General features: G+C 38.0%; 1 pseudogene; it reads right to left on the bottom strand.

Moving 5' to 3' along the window:
* The window catches only part of LOC117426326 (3-hydroxyisobutyryl-CoA hydrolase, mitochondrial-like), a 41,784-nt pseudogene that overhangs the window by 9,101 nt on the left and 9,715 nt on the right, over window positions 1-22,968 (bottom strand).

Raw genomic sequence — 22,968 nt, 5'->3', positions numbered from 1 at the left:
GGGAAGAACCAGTGCTGCATATTCCCCAGAATCCTCAGTCTGGTGATGCTGCCACTAGAAATAGTTGCCATTTCAGTGGAGTCATTAATTTGAGTGGTGCAGATGGATGCTTTGACTCCAGGGAGTAGCATATTTAAAGTAGAAGCATACCTATTGATCTGATCCATGTGCTCTGCAAGGATGAATGGTTTTCCATCATCAAGCTTGCTCTGTAAGAGAAGAGAAGACATGAAGCGAAACAAACAAACACAGACACACACATACACATGCACTTATATACCACACACAAACACACACACTTTTTTTCACAATGTATATAACTAGATTTAGCTTGTGTTTATGGAAGGGAAACTGTTTACAAGGACCTCTTCTACATAGATTGAGCATGGGCCTTTATTGATGGCATCTGATCATTTTAGCAACATAAGGTAGCTAGAAAAATGAGACAGGGTGCAGGGTATGTTGTTGAATAAAAACCTCCCCAAGAGGTAATATTTTCTTCCAGACTGCATACCTGTCTTCACAAAATGCAAACACACACTGACTACTGTATTAGATAGGCTATTAAATCTGAAAATGCCCATGAGTACATTTACCAGAAGTGTCAAGGAGCCAGAGGTTTATACAGGAAGCAGCAAGATGTTATCTAAAGTCAAAGTGCTGGGCACTACCTCTGGGGAGGGTTAGTAAGAGTTAGGGTCCCTGATTTTCTATTGGTGTGGTGTGTTTTCAGCACCATAATAAAGCCTTTAAGTCATGTAAACATCACTTATAAAAGTTTACCATAGTAAAGGCCTATCCAAGAGTAAAAAAGCATAGTGAAAGCATAGGTAAGTACTGTACAGCACAGGGAGGTATGGTAAAGCATATTAAAACATGGCAAAGCACAGTACACTATGGTAAATGCATAATAATAGGAAAAGTACAGCAAGATAGAACATTATACATTAGAGCAGAACTGTTTGTAGAATATTGTTTTACACAGTTAAACTTTGACAGTCTTAATTTTGCATTTATTTGTTTCTTAAAAATGTTCCTCCTTTATATCGAAACCAGCACAGTGCTCTGTCAGAGATCCAAAATCCCCCAAAATAACAAAGTAGTAAACCTCAGTTCATAGATGTTGTGCCATTGCGGAATTTTTAATAGACTGTTAAAAATATATTTGCTGCCAGGAATAAAGAAGAACATGTTGGATCAGTCTTCCTAAGAAAAGACAACATCATTTATGCAGCACCGAGAAGTCATACATAAACCAATGAACACTGCTGTACTCCTTAACAGAAAGATATTCAAAGCACAAGGCTCATTTAAAATGCATTACTTTACCCAGAGTTTTGATCAAAGGACGATCAAGTCTGACATGGAATAACATCATCAAACCAGAAATATACAGAACCGGGTTATTACATGCTCTGTAGCACTATTATATTTCTGTTTACACTGATAAATTTTATTTCTGAGTCAAAGTCAGAAATTATTTTGATAATTTTTTGGAAGTCAACGATGAAACGTCTCACCAGATTTAGCTTTTTACACCTTTAAAAGACCAAGCATGCATTTCAGATATTTATTTTGTGATTACAAACTGATATGTTGTACATTTAGAAAGAATCTTCAAAAAACCTGGCGAGACTTAATTACCTACCTAGTAAACAGTCATTATTTTTTTTTTTGTTTTAAATGTTCACGTATTTGTATTTATGGACCCTTTCCGCAAAGCTTAACTGGTGAGTTATTTAAATAATTTTTTTTGTTTGTTTTTTTGTTTTTTAAGTCTGCTTTTATTAATAAATTACAAGTTTGACTTTCCCTGTTGAGAGATCTCAACAAGTCCAGAGAAACATCATGAATATCAAACTATTCTATATTCATTAAACAAACTATATTGCTATCTGTCACTCCCTTCAATCACCAGCTGCTTCAGACATTCATCCTGACCTGAAAGAAAGATTTGTAACAAATCTTTTTTACCTGTGCTTGATACGAATTTAATACACCTGCCACATCTGTGTTGGATGGAGTCTTCAGTTGCACCAAATCTTTCTCTAGAGAAGGCAGCTGTTAGGAGGAAGGAAATCACCAATATGAGAAATACAGGCTGTTCCTTCAGTGCAGCTAATGAGATTACCTCCCGTTATAAAACAGTTCAAAGACGTTCACTTTAATGTCAACCACTGCAATGTAAACACTGTCAAACAGTTTACACTGCAAGGGTTACACTAGTGTCATTCACGTCAGCCTTGAAACAGAAATATTTTAACCACAAACAAATATGGGTCATTTACTTTGCATTTTCTGGATGTGAAATTAAAGCAAACTTGTGAGTAAACTCTAACAATGCCTTCCACTCCGCTCACCGAGAGCCCTTTTCCAGCCCATTCATAACTCGGAAAATCACAAGAACATTCTTTAAATATCCTCAATCTCGCCTCTCTGTCACACAAGCAAATAACCATTTACCAAATGCCAGCTCCAATCAGCTCGCTCCAGCTCAGCTGACCCAGCTATTCCAGGGTAAATGACCTTGTGGTAGTGTTGTAATTCCCATACAGAAACCAGTCTATGGCCGGGAGAAGTCTAGGAGCACAGCTTATCAAAGATGCGTCCAGCCGTCTAGCTTTCCTTTATCCGCCTATAATCTCAATTTCGCTAGAAATTGATACCTATTCGGAGTCCACAAAGTGGCTGGCGACTCCTGCTTGTTGAACATCCCTTCCTTTGATCCGAAAGCCGGTGAGCGCTAAGAAGAGGCCGAGCTTTCCTTGGAGTCTGGGAAGGAAGTAGCCTCCTCCAACATCAGGAAACAGGCCTGTCGAGAAATAAAGCTTCGGGTAACATAGGAAAGATATGTGATGTGAGAGTAGCAGTTTGTAGATGGGGAGCAGGGCTAACTTTGAACCACTCACGATTTCGACAGTTAGTGGGTAATGATTTTTTGACACCCCCCAAAAAAATAAACACACAAACATGCAAACTGTAGTACCAAAAATCTTCATGGAGTTTATTCTGAGCGTCAGTGGAAAGTGGTAAGTGGTAAACCGTGCGGCTTTTCATATTACACTGGCTGCGGGAAACCTTGCACATTTAAGTACATTTATTATCACATGTTAATGTTGAGAAAAAATGAATTTGATGAAGGATGTTAAGAAAAATATACTTGTGTATGTGTCATTATTAAAAAAAAAAAAAAAACATGCAGTGTTTCACTTGTGTAGCATTCTCCTGAGTAACCATTATATTTCTATTAATAAAAGTTATATATTATATATACACATTACAATTACATTATATATATATATATAGGAATTCAAGTTTGGTAATATATCCAACAATGAATCTTCACAGATAACTTGACTGAATAATTTGGGTGCCACTGTAGGCATGTGCATGGACGGTTTCTGATGTGTGTTGCTTTAAAAACACAATACAAACCCTTTGATCCTCAAGAGTCAAAGGCAAATACTGTACATGTTTTTTTCAGTAGGGATTTAAATCTTCTCATTACCTGTGTGGCTACCATTCTTGACAAATACAAATACAATCTCAAGTTCTGTATTGGTGTCTCATGCAAATAGCTCTTCAAACTGTATCCTATGTTATTGCTAAAGCTATTGTGTTTCATGCTTCACTGCCAGCTTTCATTTTAAGGAAGCTTCAGCTACATGGTTTTGTTTGAAGTTTTGTAAATAATAAAGCTCCATGGCAGCCCTTGCCCAGAGATCAGCACCCTCTTACATCCTATTACAGCTCAGAAAAGGAGATATTATCTGTTTACAACAAAGTACCATATTTTAAATGATGCGACCAACTGAAAACCCCCAAAACCCCTATTATTGTTCACCCTAGTGACTATTTTTTCATGAACAAAAATCAAGTTTTGGAAGGTGTTATTTATACCTAGTGCCCTTTTATATCAAACATAAAAAGTTATGGTAGTGACTCAAGTCTGACCGAAAGGAGGCAGAGGCAGTATACCATGACATACGTATTGTACATCATCTAAGTTAATTTTCTGTTATAGAAATACAATACCGTGCAATGAATACAAAAAGAAGTTAAAACAGATACTATAATTTATACTTTGGCAGATTGAGACCCAAGAACCGAAAGATGAAAACACTCATTTAGCCCCACAGTCTGAGCTCATGTCAGTAAGAATTTGTCTTAAATTAATCCTGTCTCTCAGCCATCAGACTTCTGCATCCTCTACCCCTGCATTCTCTTGCTATTCGGCACATTTGAAACCATTGTAGAGCATCACCAATGCTTTAAACATCCAGATAAACATCTGTGCATAAGACACAGAAGCTCGTACACAGTAGCTAAACTATTTAAATATTATTATTATTTATTTCTAAGCCGACGCCCTTATCCAGGGAGACTTACAATTGTTACAAGATATCACATTATTTTTACATACAATTACCCATGTATACAGTTGGGGTTTTACTGGAGCAATCTAGGTAAAGTACCTTGCTCAAGGGTACAGCAGCAGTGTCCCCCACCTGGGATTGAACTTACGAGTCCAGAGCCCTAACTACTACTCTACCCAGACCAATGTGAAATCAAGAAAAAACAACAGTTTGGGTTATCCATTGATCAGCTGTCAAATGTTATGATTAATGAAAGGATTCCTGCAGGTGACCCTAGTAACAATCCAAGTGCAGGTGGATTCCATGCTATAGCAGTTCTTGGTCTGCTGCTCAATATAACACATGCATGCACGCACGCACACACACACAGTCAGCGCAACAGCAAATCCCCAGTGAGTATCCTGAAGGCAGTCTAGTTCTAAGGTTTATTAAAAATGAAAACTGGGGTTTTTTGTGAATAAAAACAAAGCATCCCCAAGGGGCATAATGTAAGGGGAATGCCATATCAAATTTGTAAACATGGATGTGTGGAAAAGATCTGTATCATTCATATTTTACAGAAATTAAATGTGGGTGTGAAATTTCTGTCATGGACAGGGCTGTGGCAGCACTGTAAAATAACTGGAACAATATCGAAGACTGAATTTGCCCTAGAGAATCATAGAATACAGTTGTATACTGAGTATGCAGCCAACATCTCAAAGCGTTAGATCTTTAACATCCGGAAACCCAAAAAAGTCACATGAACCCAATATGGCACCCATCTTAGGTCACAGGTCCGCTAGATTTCCATAAAATACAAGTTGCCAGCTGAAACAGTTAACGAGATATTAGCAGTTATGGTGGCAACGGCAGATTTGTAAATACATAGAAGCTACAAGAGCATGGTAATTAGACAACATAATGATCAACAACACACTGTATTTAATATGTAGCTATCGCTTACCTCTAAACCAATCAATGATTTGGGTTCTGTCATAAACTCCCACATGAACTTCAGGACAAATGTTTATGCTATCTAATCCTGGCAAATTACAGAAATTGATGCCTGAGCAAAGCTTTCAGAGCATTGCTAAGTGAGTGCTTCAAGGTTTGTAGTTTCTTCAGTCCCGCAATAGCAGGTGTGGTGATTAGAAATCAGTGCTGGAGAATTTCCCTGAATCATGCAATACTTAAATGGTGTGTGCCTGTGGCAATGTGCCCCGCCTGTGTGCATTTGTGTGTTATATGTTGTATGTTGCGTGTGGTGTGTTAAATGTTGGTGTATTGTAGTTGGTACACGGGATATAAATGGGTGTGTGCAGCACGAGTATTTAAATGGTATAATTATATTTAGGCACGGGATTGCACCATCACTTCACGTGCATTTAAAGTATATAATATGTGAGCACGAGGTTGCACGTAATGAATTCACGTGCTGGGATTCAAGTGAATAATTAATTAGTAATTGAATCCCGGCACAACAGTATATATAGAGACACGTAGCACTCACTCGGGGTTGGGTGTTCGGTGAGTGGAGAACAAGTGTGGAGAAGGAGGTAAAAAGAATAATAAGAAGAAGAAGAAGAAGAAGAAGAAAAGAAGTGTCTCACTCACCGTGTTTTGTTTGTCTGTCCGTCTGTTTACTATTTAGTATGTTTTGTTTGTCTCTTTTATTTTGGCGTGAAGTGCCGTGTCCTGTTTTGTGTTTAAAACCTTTTTATTTTGCAATAAACCTTCTGAACGCTACCATTGCGTCTCAGCTTCATCAAAACCCCAAGTCTCTGTCTTCCTGTTTCTGGCCTGACGTCACCCACTGCAGCCGTCTTTGTGACAGTGCCTCAACACTTGAAGACCAAATTAAACACTGCTGAAAAAACACTGAAAAGTTCTGCTGTTATGTAAGACTGGTTCAAACAAAATGACAAAAAAAAAATGCAGAGACCTGGCTTGGGGACATGATGTATTTTTGTCCGAAAAAACAGCTGGGAACTTGCCATTCTGAAGAATGTAGTATTGCCTGGAGAAACAAACGACTTTGAGCACAAAACCAACCAGAGATGTGGAGGACAAAGAAAAAAAGACAACTTTTTCTGCAAAGCCGTCCTGTCTGAGAAGGCAACTCCTAATAGCATCACTAGATGATAACATCCTAAACTGCCTGCTACTCAAAATCTGGGAAGGTCAACACTTAGCAGCACCAGGGATTTCTGAGTTTCATGTTGAAAATGGAATGGCCATTAAAGTATCTTTCAGAAGGATAAAAACCTTAATCACTTGTCGAGGCTATGGAGAGATTATCTTGTCACAGGAAAATCTGTAATGGGAGTGTTTCTTTGTGACGTACAGGAAATTGTTAGAAACTGTACAATTTGTTAAAATGATCAATAGAGTATTTAGTAATACCACTTTAAAAGGCAGTTATTTAATGGGGACTCTTTGATTCAACTTAGTTCGGTCATTGTCCACAAAGATGGGATTGCACATTCTGTCCTATGGTGTGTTGTTTACAAATCTTTTGTCCGCTCAGTACTAGCATTCAGAGCAATCATTTTGTAATCAGGGGTAAAGGTGCAGCCTTTCACCCTTGTCGGTCTTAAACTAATGAAAATAGTGGACAGTAGCTTACATCCCAACCCATCCCACAATTCGGCACAACTGGTCTGAGTGGCAGGGTGTGTTCAGGTCTCTCTTGCAGAGCTACAGTGGGAGGTTATAAAGCCTGCTTGATTGCAGTCAGTGCTAAAGGGCCAAGGGATTAAGTACTGTACTTCAGACCATCCTTTCAATCCTGTTAAAAGAAGAAATTGTAATTTCCGTCATACAATACTAATGAATCTCCATTCTGACCTACATGGCATCTGTATGGAGTGTTACTCTAACCAATAGGTATAATTATTGCTTATAAATTAGTTCAACTACATGATGTTCAGATATATTTATGAAATAGTTGTATTAGTGTCTAATATTGTAGTGTAATAGTGTCTAAATAAATTAACCAACCATTTTCTTCAAATCAAAAATTGTCTGAATCAAACTACAATTACGTTTACTGACAATTCTTGGCCTCCGATTTAACAGGCATATAAAACTAAAGAGCGCAAGATCACAGGGGTAATGGAGATTCAGTAATGATCTAATGCATTTTAAACAGGGAGCCCTCATTCACTTTCTTAATTACAGTATCAAGAACTAAATGTCACAGCTCTCCTGATAGCTAAGCTATTCTCACACCATTTGCTTCAATGTATGCATGCCTGAATCTCCAGTGCAATGGGTAAATATGACAGCTAATTAACAGAGGCTCCCTTACATAAATCAAACATCTAACCGTGCAAGTGAGTTTAATGTATGTCTGTAAAAATAGGTAAAACATCAGGGATGGTTCTAATTCAGTGATTTAAAATGGTGTTTGTATTTATGAGCAATTAAATAGAAACCAGTCTCTTTATTAATCTCTCAACAGAACTTTTTTTGGGATACCCTGTTTTAATTTTGTATTATAATAGTCACCCATTTTCTTTTCTTTTTTTGGTGTGTTTTTTATTTAAAAATTAATAAATATGTCTCAGATTTACCCCAGGTGGAGCTAGACTATGAGATAAATGATGTCCCATAAAATGATAACAGAAACCTTAGATAGCAATCCAAACACATTTTGCTGTGCTATGCAGAGTATGCCCGTACAATTAAAATATAATTTTGTTTGATGTATTAGCTGCCATGGAGAACATTCTTTCCAAACAGAAACAAGACTAGGGACCTCTGATGTCCTGTACGGTAGATGTTTTTCATTAGATTCACATAGTTTTTTGAAATTTTGGCTGAGCTTAATACATGTTAACATGAGTAACTACAACAAACCTCAAACCAATGTTTTCACTTAAAAAAACTGCATTGGCACATACATTTGTTCAGGCTGTTGCAAATTACTGCACAAACTGACAAAAATGTTACTAAGGGGCAAACACTGAATATGCCCCTGCAGCAGAGAGATACATGTGCCATGATAGTCAATTAACTTAAAAAACGATAATATATATATATATATTTTTTTTTTCAGGACTAGTGTTTTGAAGTGAGTTTGAGAAACTGCACTGAGGGAAATGTTCATGCCAGGAGCTGACAGAGACAAAAACAATACAGACTCATTTAAGTGGAGCATTCATTTGAATAACCAACTAATAACACTTCATATCAGACGTGTTAGGACTTTACACACAAGCCTCTCAATTTTCAAAGCGTTCATGAGGAGTGGCTCATGCTTCCAGCCACATTAAATATGTTCTCAGCATCTGCTTTACCATGTTGCAAACGAGACACAGAAGAGCCTAGCAGTAATCTTCTGTATTCATTGTTTGCTAATATTACTGATGGCTCGGAAGATCCGATTAGGCTTTAAACATAACATAACTGCAGTAAGACTGAGACTGAAGCATGTCAATTTCAAAACAGTTAAGAGGGCTTGAATGTCATTTTAAGAAGTTTTTTTTTTTAAATAGGTTTTTAGATGTTATCTGAAGTTGGAACAAGAAACACACTTTTTGTTTAATTTTTTTGTTTTTGTTTAAAGAGGCAAGGACCCATGCAGTGGATATAAATGCTATTATGAACCGAAAAAAAGTTTCAGCACGTCAAGATGCATTTAAAATGTGTTTTTAGTTTGGGGGGTTTGCTCTGGGTTACAAAAGACTGTCTGTTTTAAACTAAGTCACTATTACAGTAATAATTCCACAATTCTAAAGCTCTATCAGGATGTCTATAGAAGCATAATGAGCACTCTACTCAGAACCAGATTGTCTAAGGGTTGGTTCATACTTCTGTCGCAGATGAATGTGATACGTCAGGTGCATACAGCTATAAAAGCTGTGCCGCTTCACTCCGACCATGCAGCAAATGTTGACATTTTTTGACCTTATGCGATTTCAGGTCGCAGACGCATGAGAAAGGGCATATGACTTTCCAAAAAAGAGTCACAAAAGAGTGTGGATGACCTCTGACTTGTCGCACAGGGTCGCAGACCCTCGACTTCGACCAGAAATGATGTTGGAGTCTGAAGTATGAACCAACCTTCAGACTATCCATGATTTTTTTTTTATATAAAAGTGCACAACAATTAAAATGTATTAAAAGCAGATTCAGCTGCAATGTCTTCATTAGATTATTTGACAGGCTCTTCTGATACTTGATGTGTTTAGTGCATAGACACACCGTTCCGTTGACCTACCCACAGCGAATATGCAATACGTGCATCGTCTCACAGGTGCACAGACAGGTTTTTGTTGAGGTTTTATTTCCTGGCAGTGATGACATCTTTACAGGTAATGCATTATAAACATTTAAATGAGACCGCACTCACTGCTCACTGGCAGCTGTCATAGTTTCAAATCTAATGAAGTCTAACAAAAGCAGGACACATTTCTTCTGTTTACCTATTCCAGTCTCCGGCATGGCGAACATTGTCTTTTCTGTAGCAACTCTGAAGCGTCCATGTACAGACAGGCCGACACCCTAAAAACAAAAGAGCAGTAATAATTACTATGGCTATTCAGTAGAATTCAAAAACAAAAACAAACCAACATTAGATGTCTATCCCAACAGCCTTAAAATGGGTTGGGAAAGATCAGATACAAATTTGAGACGATAGCCTTCACACCACAAGGAAAAGAAAATAATGAACTGCCGTTACAAAATAAACTATTCGCTGCAATTTTTACTAGCCTTCCCTGTATTCATCAGAAGACAGGCCTTGCATATATTTCATTTTGTTAACATTCTCCTGAAGTTTGTTTCAGCTGCTAGGAGACAAACTCCCTTCCCTTTGAAATCTGTGTTCTACTTGGACAGTCTGAAAAGTTTGTGAAGGTCAGTTGAAGGACATTTACTTTAGTCTCTGCCTTGACCTTGGTCTCAGGTGTCTGGCCTAGGATGTCCCTGGTCCCATGGCTTCCTGGACAGAGTATTTCAAAATGTTTATGTGTAACTTCTCGTAGTCATACAGTCAAGGTAGCGCTGGATCACGTCCTGGTTGTGCGAAGTTTCCGGTCTTTGCTGAGTATTCCGACTTGCTCTAAAAACTACAAATGGAGGTTTGAATGCGTTTTATATATGTAACGCCTTGACACTGGCCTCAATCTAAAAAGTGCCCAGATTCGGTCAGCTTGGCTTTAAGAATTCTGGTCCTGGACTTGAAGGTTATGATTGTCATCCTCAATCCTTGTCATGTTGATATTATTTTAAAGGAAATACAAGCTGTTTTTAAAACTTTCTGGGGACACTCTACCTTTAAGTTGAATACTAATACTAATGGTCAGAAACCATTAGTATTAGTATTCAACCAAAATTCAACCAAAATCTTTTTTTTTAAGAAATGCTATTTAAATATAAAAACTGTTATTAAATCTATAGATTACGAATGAACACTTACTGAGAGATATGACAGTATCTTCTGAATCCATACTATTGGTGCATGTAATACAAGACAGTGTTAACAACTCTTGAAAAATCAGACCTTATCTGGTAGCCTTGGGCCTTTCTAGAGATATACAGAGCCATTGTTTAAATTATCATGATTTCTGCTCACAACAGCAAACGCCAGGCTATTATTAGATTACAAAGACCCTGTCAACATTTGTTACATCAAAATCTAATCGTTACTGTCCAGCCACCAGACAACAACAACAACTTCTACTTGCACTTCTGTTGAGAGGAACCGAAGTCGACTGCATTTTAAATACCTTTTGATGTTCTTTAAAGGCAATGCACCTTTCTGGGGAGTGCGTGTTGCTGTGTTCTCTACACGATCACTAAATGAATCTCCTTCACAAAACAGATGAATTCATACTGTAATTGCATCTTTTTAAACATCTGATCTACAGTAGTACCTGCCCTACAATATTTACCAGTTATCATTAACATCTTTATCAAAAATAAAGCTCTTCATTTTTATTTATTTATTTATACAGGAAATTAACCTGTTGAGGCCAAGGCCTCATTTACAAGGGGGTCCCGTCATACACAGACACAATCATACATGAAACAACACAATTAATATTTGTGTGGTCCAGCCTTAGATAACAACAACAAACAAATGAAGGAGCTGTAATACAGCTGGGTTTTTATTTTCTTTTCAGTGTGGACTCAAAGAAAAGCAATGGCAAGGAGTTTTAAGCAAATCCCTAATACGCTCTTTATAACCAAAACATGAGAGGATATCAAATTGCATTCTTAAACCATGTGAAAAAGTGTTCCAGGTTTTTGGGAGTCGATAAGAAAAAGCCAATTCTCCTAATTGTGTCTGTATCCTTAGGACTACCAAACTACCAGAATCATGATAGATCGCACAAACTATAGCCAGTATTGACCTTTTTGACCAAAATAAGATAATCAGGAACCATACTTTTAATAACTAACCATACCTTTAATAACCATACTGGCTTTGTTACCATCACTAAAACAGCAAAAAGTTATAGGGTTTGTGAGGTCACAGTGGCTGAACGCAATGGTGCCTCCACCAAGCAGGGCTAGGTTATTATTAATTATGAACTACTGCACACTGAGCTCTTTGTACGTTATTCAGTTGTGCTAGTTGTATTGTTAATTCTATGAAGGGGGATGGTAACGTTTATTTGTTACAAAAAAAAAATGCTATCACAAAAGAAATAGGTCACATTAATGGTGCTGGGCTGTCAAGATGTTTTTTTAATAAGGTACATTCATACAGCAGCAACATCCTCTTGCTATTATCGATAAAAGGGGACTCCGTCTCTTGACCATTCTCCAAGTTGCACTGTTTTAGTGTCTATTCCTAGATAAGGTTTTCAGGTTAAATAGCAAACACATTAAAAATACATTGAGATGGATCGGAGCTTGTTTTAAACGTGCTGGTAAAGAAAGTTACTTATTTAGAACATAAGAAATAGAACAAAAAAGGCCATTCGGCCCACCTATGCTCGCTCGCTTAATGCAAGTGTGGTCCGTTAAAACTCAGGAGAGGAAAAACAAAAAAAAACCCTAACCATTTAGTTATCAGGGGAAATGAAATCTCTGGGAATCCGTGGCTAAGCGGACCACCTTTCCTCCAGGTGACTAGCTAAAGGTCTTACTATGGTCACAGAGAGGGCTACAGATGAATGTTCATGACAGCATCCAGTCTATTCTTGAAGGATCCGATAGTCTCTGCTTCAACCACTCTGTCCGCCAGAGTTTGTGTACTTACATCATCAACATCTACCTAATATTTCTTTTTTTTACCTGTTTCATATCTTATTACGTTTCACCTGTATTAGAGCTGCACAAATCGATTGTCTCCACAGCAAGCAGGTTATGACATCCATGGTTCATTTGTCATCCCAAATGAAACAATTGAAGAAACAGCTGCTTGAATTTGTGCTGATTACTGCTCTCCAAAAAAAGCAGTCAACTTTTCATAGCCTCTCAGGAGAGCAGCAGTCCTGATAGAAAATGGCTTTCCTATTTCACTACACTATATGGTAGTCGATTGAACAGGAGTTATCTAGGGACCATGGATCTTCACTGATTGAAGCAACAGTATGATGAGCCAATCAGGGAGAAGCTGGCATCATGACCCTCATCGCTCAGTTCAAACATCTTTGAATCCAATTCCACACAAAAAACAGATGCAGCCTCTGACACCATTAGTAATCCTTGGAGTATCCACATCCATTAAAGCCATGTCAAAAAAATTAGATGCATCTTCACTGCCCTCTTAATAGAATGAAAAAAAGCTGCTTTCCTGCCAATGGAAAATACCTCCCACTCCAGGCAGGCAGTCCTGTAGAAGCTTGTATGGAAAACAACATTTTAAACTGAGAGATTAATGTAACCTTGCATCCTTAAAAAAAATTATCTGAGGGATGTTTATGGAGCTGTATATCTTCCTATGACATATTGCATCCCTTGTCTTTTTTGATAAAATAATATTCAAATGCTGTAATGTTAACCATACCTTTTCCCGCAACATACTGTGAAATTGAAAACCTAAGCGGAACAGAAAGCTTGAAACGTGGAAAAAAAATTAAAAAACCACAACGCAGTGTGACATACTGACCAACAGATGGACCGGTTCCTCCCTATACCCCCAGATTATGATACTCTCGATAATTTATGGTTATGAATGCTGTAACAGTTTTTTTCACAATTGGATAAGCGATCCTCAAGATATACACTGGGGCAGCAGTGTGGAGTAGTGGTTAGGGCTCTTGACCGGAGGGAGACACTGCTGCTGTACCCTTGAGCAAGGTACTTTACCTAGATTGCTCCAGTAAAAACCCAACTGTATAAATGGGTAATTGTATGTAAAAATAATGTGTAAAAAATAATGTAATTGTATGTAAAAATAATGTGATATCTTGTAAAAATTGTAAGTCGGCCTGGATAAGGGCGTCTGCTAAGAAATAAATAATAATAATAATACATAAACCTCGGGTGCCTGCATTATATCCCTGGGATACTGAACTTACAGTAACTTCTAGTCTCCGAGAGGGCAGACTGGAAGCTCATTGTGGCAGCAATTATCTTTACAGGTTATGTATTTTATATAAATCTTTCTTTTTCTTTCATATTTAGATTGATCTTACTTTATAAACCCATGCTGAAACTATCACCTCTATAATTTCAGCTCTATCAAAGCTGCTGTGTGGCTGCAAACGAGAACAATAGCCAGGAAAGGTCTTCGGACACGTCTGTGCAGCATACTGTACATCGGGCTCATCGTCGATCACAACACGACAGCCAACATACTATACTATAATGAAAACCCCCACTGATCACTGATTTAGACAACGAACTTCAAAAAGGCAATACAATACAGCACACTTTAATAAAAGGTATGCTACAAAACAGAACTATATATATATATTTTTTTAAACGCACATCGCACTAACCCTATACACTGGCTCAGTGTTTCTGTTATCCTGTGCTGTCAGCAACATCTGCAGTATAATCCTTCCAGATTCAGCAATGCCAAATTAAATTTGACTCCCATAGCGTGGAGCTCTAAATATAGTGTCCCACTATCTTGGCTGTATTTCCCTGAACAGAGGCCCACTCTAATCCTGCCTTCTGGTGTGCAATTATAGGCACTGGGTCACAATCTGTAAGAAATCCAGGATTAAAAATGGCATTTATTATTTTTTTTCTGTCCATGTCACATCATTAACTTTCAAGACAATGCTGACACAATACATATTTTAATCAAAGTGATTGCAGACAGACACAGGTGACTGGTACAGTGCTGGTTGGCTGGAACCTGATCCAGGATTCAAAAGCTAGCTAGGTGACACACGACTGCAATATGGCAGTTCAGAGGTCAAGGTCGACTTCACCACCAAAATGTCTCCAATTTTGTAAATTCTGAGCCTGCAAATGTTAAGGCTGCATGTTCTCGAGACAGGGTCGGTTGAAGTTCAAGAAGAACTGTACTGTATATGCTTTGATTTTTCTAGAAATATAATCTTTTTAACGTTTTTTAACAGACGAAATGATGGCACAGAGAGATTTACTTGTGGAACTGGCAAGGCTGAAACAGCCACTGATTAAAATACTGCAGCTAGGTTATGACTCAGACTCTTTGACTGACAGAAAGAACCAATCTTTGAGAGGATCCCAATTACGCATTTTCCCAGAACAGTGATTTCTTGAGAAGCCTCCTTGCATTTTTCCACAAAATGGTGCTACTATCATGCTTTGAATTGCATTCTATGGGTAAACAAAAGTGCTTGTCAAGGGCCCTAAGTTTAAAGCTATTGGTGTACTGGTATATTACACAGTAAATGGAAAAGCAGGGCAATACAGGCTACTGCCTATTTAACCACAAGCATGCAAGAAACCTGACCTTCAGATTGTCTCCAAACTTAAAGAGATCGACTGGTTGGTCTTAAACGTGAACCAGTATTTTATATTCTAGTAATTAATGACTTATAAAGCATATTTATAAAGTACACATATTATATATATATATATACACATATACACACACACACACACGACTCCATGACTCCAGTGTATTTCATATGCACTTTCATAGTGCCCTGTTATTGTATAATGATAAACAATTGGGGCAGTGTGCCATTTTAAATAAAGTCTACTGGAAACTTGTAGTTTAAAACAACAACTACATTGCAATTACACAGCACTTTTCAAGACCAAAGCACTGAACACATTTTAAAAATAACCAGCAATGTTATGCATATTCAACCAAAAATTTACGCCAGAATAAAACTAAAGACATATCTTCGTCAAGCTGAGAATGGTTTGGGCTTTCGGCCTTCATCAGTTAAGAAAATGAGGTCACCTCCAAATATGCAGTGTGAATTTTATACATCCAGCCGTTCAATAAATATGTTAATTTCCACTGAAAGAAAAGACCCTGCCATGTGTACTTGTCCTGGCAATACCTCAACCACGCTTTATATTTCAACAGTAATTAGGTGCTCTTCAACACAGAAAGAAAAGGGCAGAGCTCCTGACCTGAATAAAACATACATTTCACTTCCAGGCTCCTACATTGCCGATATGGTTGGAAGACCAGTCCAATTAGGATTTTTTTTTTCTGTACCACATAAACCACAGTTTTTACATTATTTATTAATGTATTTCTTTATGTGGATATTTTACCCACTGGAAATTAACTACCTAGAAGACCCTTTGCACCTTAGCACAATTAGAAGGCAGTAGTGGCCGTGGCTCCCATTTGCCCCATAATGCCATTCCACTAGCACTGCATTGTCATTGGAACACAATGAACATAGCCTTAACTATGGCTCCTGACTAAAGTGTTATAAAGAGGTTGACCTGCACCAATCAGAACACTCCACCGCGCTGCATATTAAATTAATATTCCTTCTTCAACAAATCAAATACCTCAGTTTTAAAACAAAGAAATCAAATCAGGACTGCCCAGTCCCTGACCACATTCCGGCGCCTCCTTAAGACTCACCTCTTCAAAGAGCACCTGTAGAACTCCTCTGTTTGTATCCTGGGACACTATCACCCTTCATGTAAATGTGCTTTATTTTGCTCTTATCAGCCCCTATTTTACTGCATTTAATCCTGTACTTCAGAATACTGTAATCTGCCAAGTTTTTAACCTGTAGTACTTTGTATTTAATCACATCCTGATGTAACTATCACTATTTAATCATATCCTGATGTAACTATCACTATTACCTGCTGTATTATTGAATTGTGGTTTGTCAAACTTGTATTTTACTTGAACAAAAGTTATTGTATTTCTTGCTCTTATTGTATTACTTGTATTGTAACGCTTGAAATGTTTTTGCTTACGATTGTAAGTCGCCCTGGATAAGGGCGTCTGCTAAGAAATAAATAATAATAATAATTCTAAAAATATATATGATATTTTCCTAAAAATTGAATTTTACACCTTTATAAAAGAGCCAATGCCAACAAAGGATAGTGTCCTGGCCATATTGTGGTTATCAAATATTTTTAATTGTTCTAGGTGAATGCACTGAAATGTAGAAAACACAGACAATTATTTCTACCTAAAGAAATTACTCTAAAACAATCTCTGTAACTTATTTTTGTAAATGTCTTTATATGCTGACAGGTCTGATGCAGATGTGTTGGCAACACTCAGGAATAACAGGAAAAAACGATCAATGAATTACTGTATTAATCTTAGCTTCAGACACAATGTCAGACAGTGAGAAATTAGATATATCTTAGGCAATGGACTCATGGAATCTGTTCCTGTGGAGAGCAAACACTCACTTGGTCATGCAGCCACAACAAGTTAAAGTACTGAGGGTCCCATAAGCTTTTTCAAATTGTTTTCATCATATCTACATAATATTATTTGGATATCTAGCTCATTGTCATTTAAGGTGTACCTCAAATGTATTCATTCTCTTGATTTATAGAACATATGCATTTGGATCCTATAAAACCTACAAGTTTCACAACAGAACCCTTGTGAATTCTAAACCATAAGAACGTTTTCAGTATCTCTAAATTTATCAGTGGTTAATAGTCATACAGTTCTATACTACACATTATTAGCAGGCCTGAAAATATGATTTGCAGAACCTCCATGACAAGCACTAAAGATCCAATGTGTCTAGAGTGTGTGCTGGACAGTGGAGGGACAGCATTTTGAACACGTGGTAGTATTGTGTGGGTAACATGGTGGGTGGTGGTTTCCAACTTGGACAAAGTCCCATCTTTGTGAAACTGTACTTTTCTTTGGATTATCCACTTCTTTGTGTTTTCCAAGGTTTGCTGTGTTTACATTCTGGGCCCTTTTCTTTCTTTCTGCACAATGAGTACACCTAGCACAGTTTATTCTTTAGAAAGGTTCTCAGGCCCATTGTTCACAGCAGCAGTTCTATTAGTGGAGCAAACCTTGAGCTACCGATCAAGAATGAAATCCCTTAGCTAGGAGCCTCTGATACAGACTCATTCCTAGCTTCAGGAGTGTTTGAATAGCAGCCTGCTGCATTTACACAGGCAGCCATTACATGCAGTCTAAATAACCCCCCCGCCGACTCAGGAAACGGAGGCTGAAACACACGTCCTCCGAAACGTGCTCCTTCCAAGCCGTCATTTTTCGCACTGCAGATCCACAGCAATGCTACCAGACCTATAGTGCCGGAGGACAACACAGATCTGGCGGCTCCGCTGCAGAGCCACAGGCGCCCTATCGGCCACAGGGGTCGCTGATGCGCGGTGAGCCGTGGATTCCCCTGCCGACCTAAGCCCTCCCTACCCGGGCAGCGCTCAGCCAATTGTGCGCCGCCCCCTAGGAACTCTCGGTCACGGTCAGCTGTGACATAGCCTGGATTCGAACCAGCGATCTCCAGGCTATAGGGCACATCCTGCGAGGAGCGCCTTTACTGGATGCGCCACTCGGGAGCCCCCTAAATAAGACCTTTTCAATAAGTCAGATAGTAAATTAGACCAGAGGAGGCAGTGTTATTGCTATGGTCCAGATTGTCTTGCACTTTTATACTGTATTCCCAAATTCTCTAGTTTAAAATACCCAGGTTATTTATAAATTAAAATTTAGAGTTTATCAATTTTAATCCAATTCCAACTTTTAAAAATACTGATTTCTTATTAATAAATATTCATCCAGAGAAATCTGTGATGTTGTGGCTGGTCTGCCATTATGTATATTGCAGGGTGGTGTCAGAGGGCACTGAGCACTCAACCATAGATAGTATTTTGGGCAACTGTATGTGAGTGTGTGCAAGAACCCTACTGTGTTGCAATGCTTAAGAAATGCTTAAGTAATGTAGTGTGGGCACCCTCAAAACAAAATCCTCCCATAGTTGAGAGAAAAATAATGAATTTAAAAGTCAAACTGACTTCTGCCATTACAAAAGTAGTCATGTAATTGCCATCAGAAATTTTCCAAATCACAAATCACCTCAAGCACAAGCAAATACAGACTGAAGCAGCTGCAACAGTGTACAAATTAGCCTGATATAAAGCTGTTCCAATGATGGCAATCTTCTCATTAATTCAGCCGTTTCTCCTTTTCTAAGTCACAATGCAGATGGTTACATTTTTAAATACTGTCAAATCTGCTCTCCAGTTTTCTGCAGTAAAAGTTTTCTGCACAGTCAAGAAAACATCAATACACTTAATTACACTTGCAGAATGTCTTCTTAATCATGGATCTGCAACAATATTTCATTGACTTAAAATAATTCTTATTTTTTTAACATATTGTTATTTCAATGTTGTGTCAGTTTACATGTGTGAATAGTAATTTGCTGAGGGAATACAGTGCCAACAGTTTTAAAGTTAAAACGACTTTAAACTTAATGCAATGGTTGATGTACAGATTACAAAGCTTTACTGCAGATAGGCTCGCAGTGAGATTGTATTTTCCCCCCCCCCCCACATACAGTAGCAGTTAGTTTTTTTCCTCACTAGAATTAGGTTGGTAAATATAAACAGATACCTCACGGAGAATAATCATGGTATAATAACCTGCAATGTCAGCCCTTTGTTTCTCTGGTTATCCTGTCGTGCAGATGTCTCTTCTGTTTCACTAACCCTGTTGCTTCCCGAGTTTATTGATTCTTTTCGCTACATACATAGCTATAGCTCCAATTAAAACACAGAGGGTGTTTTCCAAAAGAAGCACGCCATGGTTTAATGATTTTACCCAGAAACTGAAATGTGATGGTCGTAAATAGGAACACAGATGGAAGAATTCCAAACTGCATGTTCATTATCTTGCGTGGAAAAGCCACCAAGTTAAATATAAGGTGGCTTTGTCCCAGGCTAGATCTGTATACTATTCTAACCCGATTGAAAAAAATTAAAATAATCCTAGATTTCTTTTTGCATCTATAGATAAATTAGTAAATCCACCTTCTATTACTTCTACCTCCAATATTGGTTCAATTTTATAGCTGCACTGAGTTTTAAAATTCTTTCAAAATAAAATTATTGACATTAGAGATCAGATCTCACAGACTCCTTCTATTATGGACCTTTGTTCCTACTTTGAATTAACTAGACCTGATAAAGTTATGATGCAGGCTTTCTCATTGGTTACTTTGCAAGAGCTGATAGCATTAGTTAGCCACATGAGACCAACCACTTGTGCCCATGATCCTATTTCTACTAAACTATTAAAATATGTATTTAGTGTTGCTAATGCAAGCATTTTAACATTTATAAATGAATCACTTTCATTTGGGAAAGTTCCCTCTGCACTTAAGGCTGCAGTGAAACCCCTGCTTAAAGAAATTAATTTGGATCCTACAGTTATTAACAACTATAGGCCGATTTCCAATCTTCCATTTTTAGCCAAGGTCTTAGAGAAATTTGTTGGCAATTAATTACTCAAATTTTTAGCTTGTAATGCTTTATTTGAGAAATTCCAGTCTGGATTTTGATCTGCACATAGCACTGAGACAGCTCTTGTTAGGGTAGTAAATGATCTTTTGATAAGCTCCGACTCTGGCTTTCCTTCAGTTTCAATTCTTCTTGATCTTAGTGCTGCCTTTGACACCGTGGACCATTCCATTCTCTTAAATCGGCTTGGGAGTTTAGTGGGTTTGGCAGGCAGTGTCCATTCTTAGTTTAGGTCTTATCTTTCCGATAGGTTTAAGTACGTTTGTCGGGGAGGTTGTCTGTGGTGTTCCTCAGGGTTCTATTTTAGGTCCCTGTTGTTTTCATTATATATGTTGCCATTAGACGATATTATCCGCAGGCATGGAGTGAATTTCCATTGTTACACAGATGATACTCAGCTGTACTTGTCTTTCAATCCAGACAGTCCCTCTACTGGTGCTCTATTAGCTGCTTGCTTTGCAGACATAAAGTGTTGGATGTCACAGAATTTTCTGATGTTGAATTCTGATAAAACGGAGGTCATACTTGAGGGTTCACAGCACCAATTAAAAAACGTTGATTTATATAAAATAGATATATAATAAAAAGACTTGTGTATATAGGGCAGCAGTGTGGAGTAGTGGTTAGGGCTCTGGACTCTTGACCGGTGGGTCGTGGGTTCGATCCCAGGTGGGGGATGCTGCTGTACCCTTGAGCAAGGTACTTTACCTAGATTGCTCCATTAAAAACCCAACTGTATAAATGGGTAATTGTATGTACAAATAATGTGATCTCTTGTAACAATTGTAAGTCGTCCTGAATAAAGGCGTCTGCTAAGAAATAAATAATAATAATAATAATAATAATAATAATAATAATAATAATAATAATAATAATGACATAGGTGCTATATAAATGAAAATAAACAAACAAACAAATAAATAAATAAATACAGCACCCAATCAAACTAATATCTTAGACAGAGGTACGACAAACACGGGTGGACCATACAATACAAACAATTGCTTCTACACCAACACCTAGACTAAAGATATCTGTGTCTTATCAATGTTTGTTATATTTCAGATGACAAGCTCTACCCCATCCCCCCCCCCCCCCCCAACAAAACAATTCAATTGAATATACTGCAACAATATGATAGTGAGTACTTGACTGTTAACTGTGGTTTTCATAAATGCATAAAAGATCCTTTCATTAGTGCTGCACTTTACAAGAGAACATGCATTACAATTAGGTAGCACAGAACATTACTTTAACATGTTCTTAATGTTAATCACTGCAATCTTTATTTATTCATTCCTTCATTCAATAAACCCAGTTAGGTTGCTGGGGGGGGGAGAGAAAGCACACTTATGCCACCTGCTGGAAATGAAACACACTGGTGTCTCCCTGCCATTATAGACTGACTGGCCAAAAAATTGAAGTCTGGATCCAAATGTCATGTGATCCACTAGCCCTGGTGTAAGAGTTGTGAGCAACTATAAGGCAGCAATAATGGGAAAGCCACATTCAAAAGCAGATTCCATGCCATCAAAGCATTTATGAATATGCCTAACCGTTATGCCAGAGAACGATGGATGGATGAAGTCCGGCAGAAAGATAATCTCTTTCTATAAATCCTAGTACATGTTCCTACATTGATAAGTGCAAAAAAACCATAATGGTGCTGCCCTGGTACTGGCTTCTTACAACAGAGAACCCATCTGTAATCTATCTAATTAAAGAGTACTCTCTGTGGGAATAATCTATGGGTCAAAAATATGATTACAGCCTAATACATGTCGCTTGCTGGTTTGTCGGCTGGTATTAAGCCCCAAAACTATACAGATTATTGAGTGGTAATCTATTATAGTTATTAGTTAGCCGGTTGTTTTTAATTCCTGCAAAGTACACATACAGTAGATCTGCAGTGAACATCAGAATAATACTCATATAGTATGTAACATCAAAATGCTACAATACCATCTGCCAGCCTGAATGAGTGATGAGCTTGGTACTATCACAATATCTGCAGACACAACCATGTAAAAGCATTACATTACAACAAAGATTATTTATGAGACATGATCAAATTAAAGTAAAAACTTAGTTAATCCATACAACCTATGAGGTACTACAAACAGATATTAAAAACCTTGTCCCGAAGTCGTCCACCAGCTGTGAAGCAGTGTTATTTTTTAGTTAGCATTATCAATACGAATGTGTTGTGCAGTAGCCACAGGAAGATATAAAATATGTTGTTATCTGTGAGCTCACAAGCGGTCATAGGACAAGCTGTTTGATGCTCTTGCTGTGAAGCCTCAATGGGAGCCGCAGCTCAGTTTTCAGATGAATGTAAATCCAGCCTTGTTAGAAGTGCTTTCTCCCCAGGAGTCTTTTGACAGTAGCTTGCAAGCTCTGACAGCTCTCTAAAACTGTGCCAAAAACAATGACAACAGGTTAACCCTTTTGGAAGCCCTGTAAATACAGGTCTTATCCTTTAGCATTGCAGACATAATAAAACAGATACAGATAGCAGACACCTTTATCCAAGGTGACTTTGAGACTAGGGTGTGTGAACTATGCATCAGCTGCAGAGTCACTTACAACAACACCTCACCCGAAAGACGGATCACAAAGAGGTTAAGTGACTTGCTCACGGTGGCATAATGAGTCAGTGAGTGAGCTGGGATTTGAACCAGGGACCTCCTGTTACAAGCCCTTTTCTTTAACCACTGGACCACACAGCCTCGATTTTTATCAAATGATGGCAATG

The sequence above is a fragment of the Acipenser ruthenus genome, chromosome 11 (assembly GCF_902713425.1).
Source record: "Acipenser ruthenus chromosome 11, fAciRut3.2 maternal haplotype, whole genome shotgun sequence".
Taxonomy (NCBI): domain Eukaryota; kingdom Metazoa; phylum Chordata; class Actinopteri; order Acipenseriformes; family Acipenseridae; genus Acipenser; species Acipenser ruthenus.
This window is presented reverse-complemented; position numbering and strand designations above follow the sequence as displayed.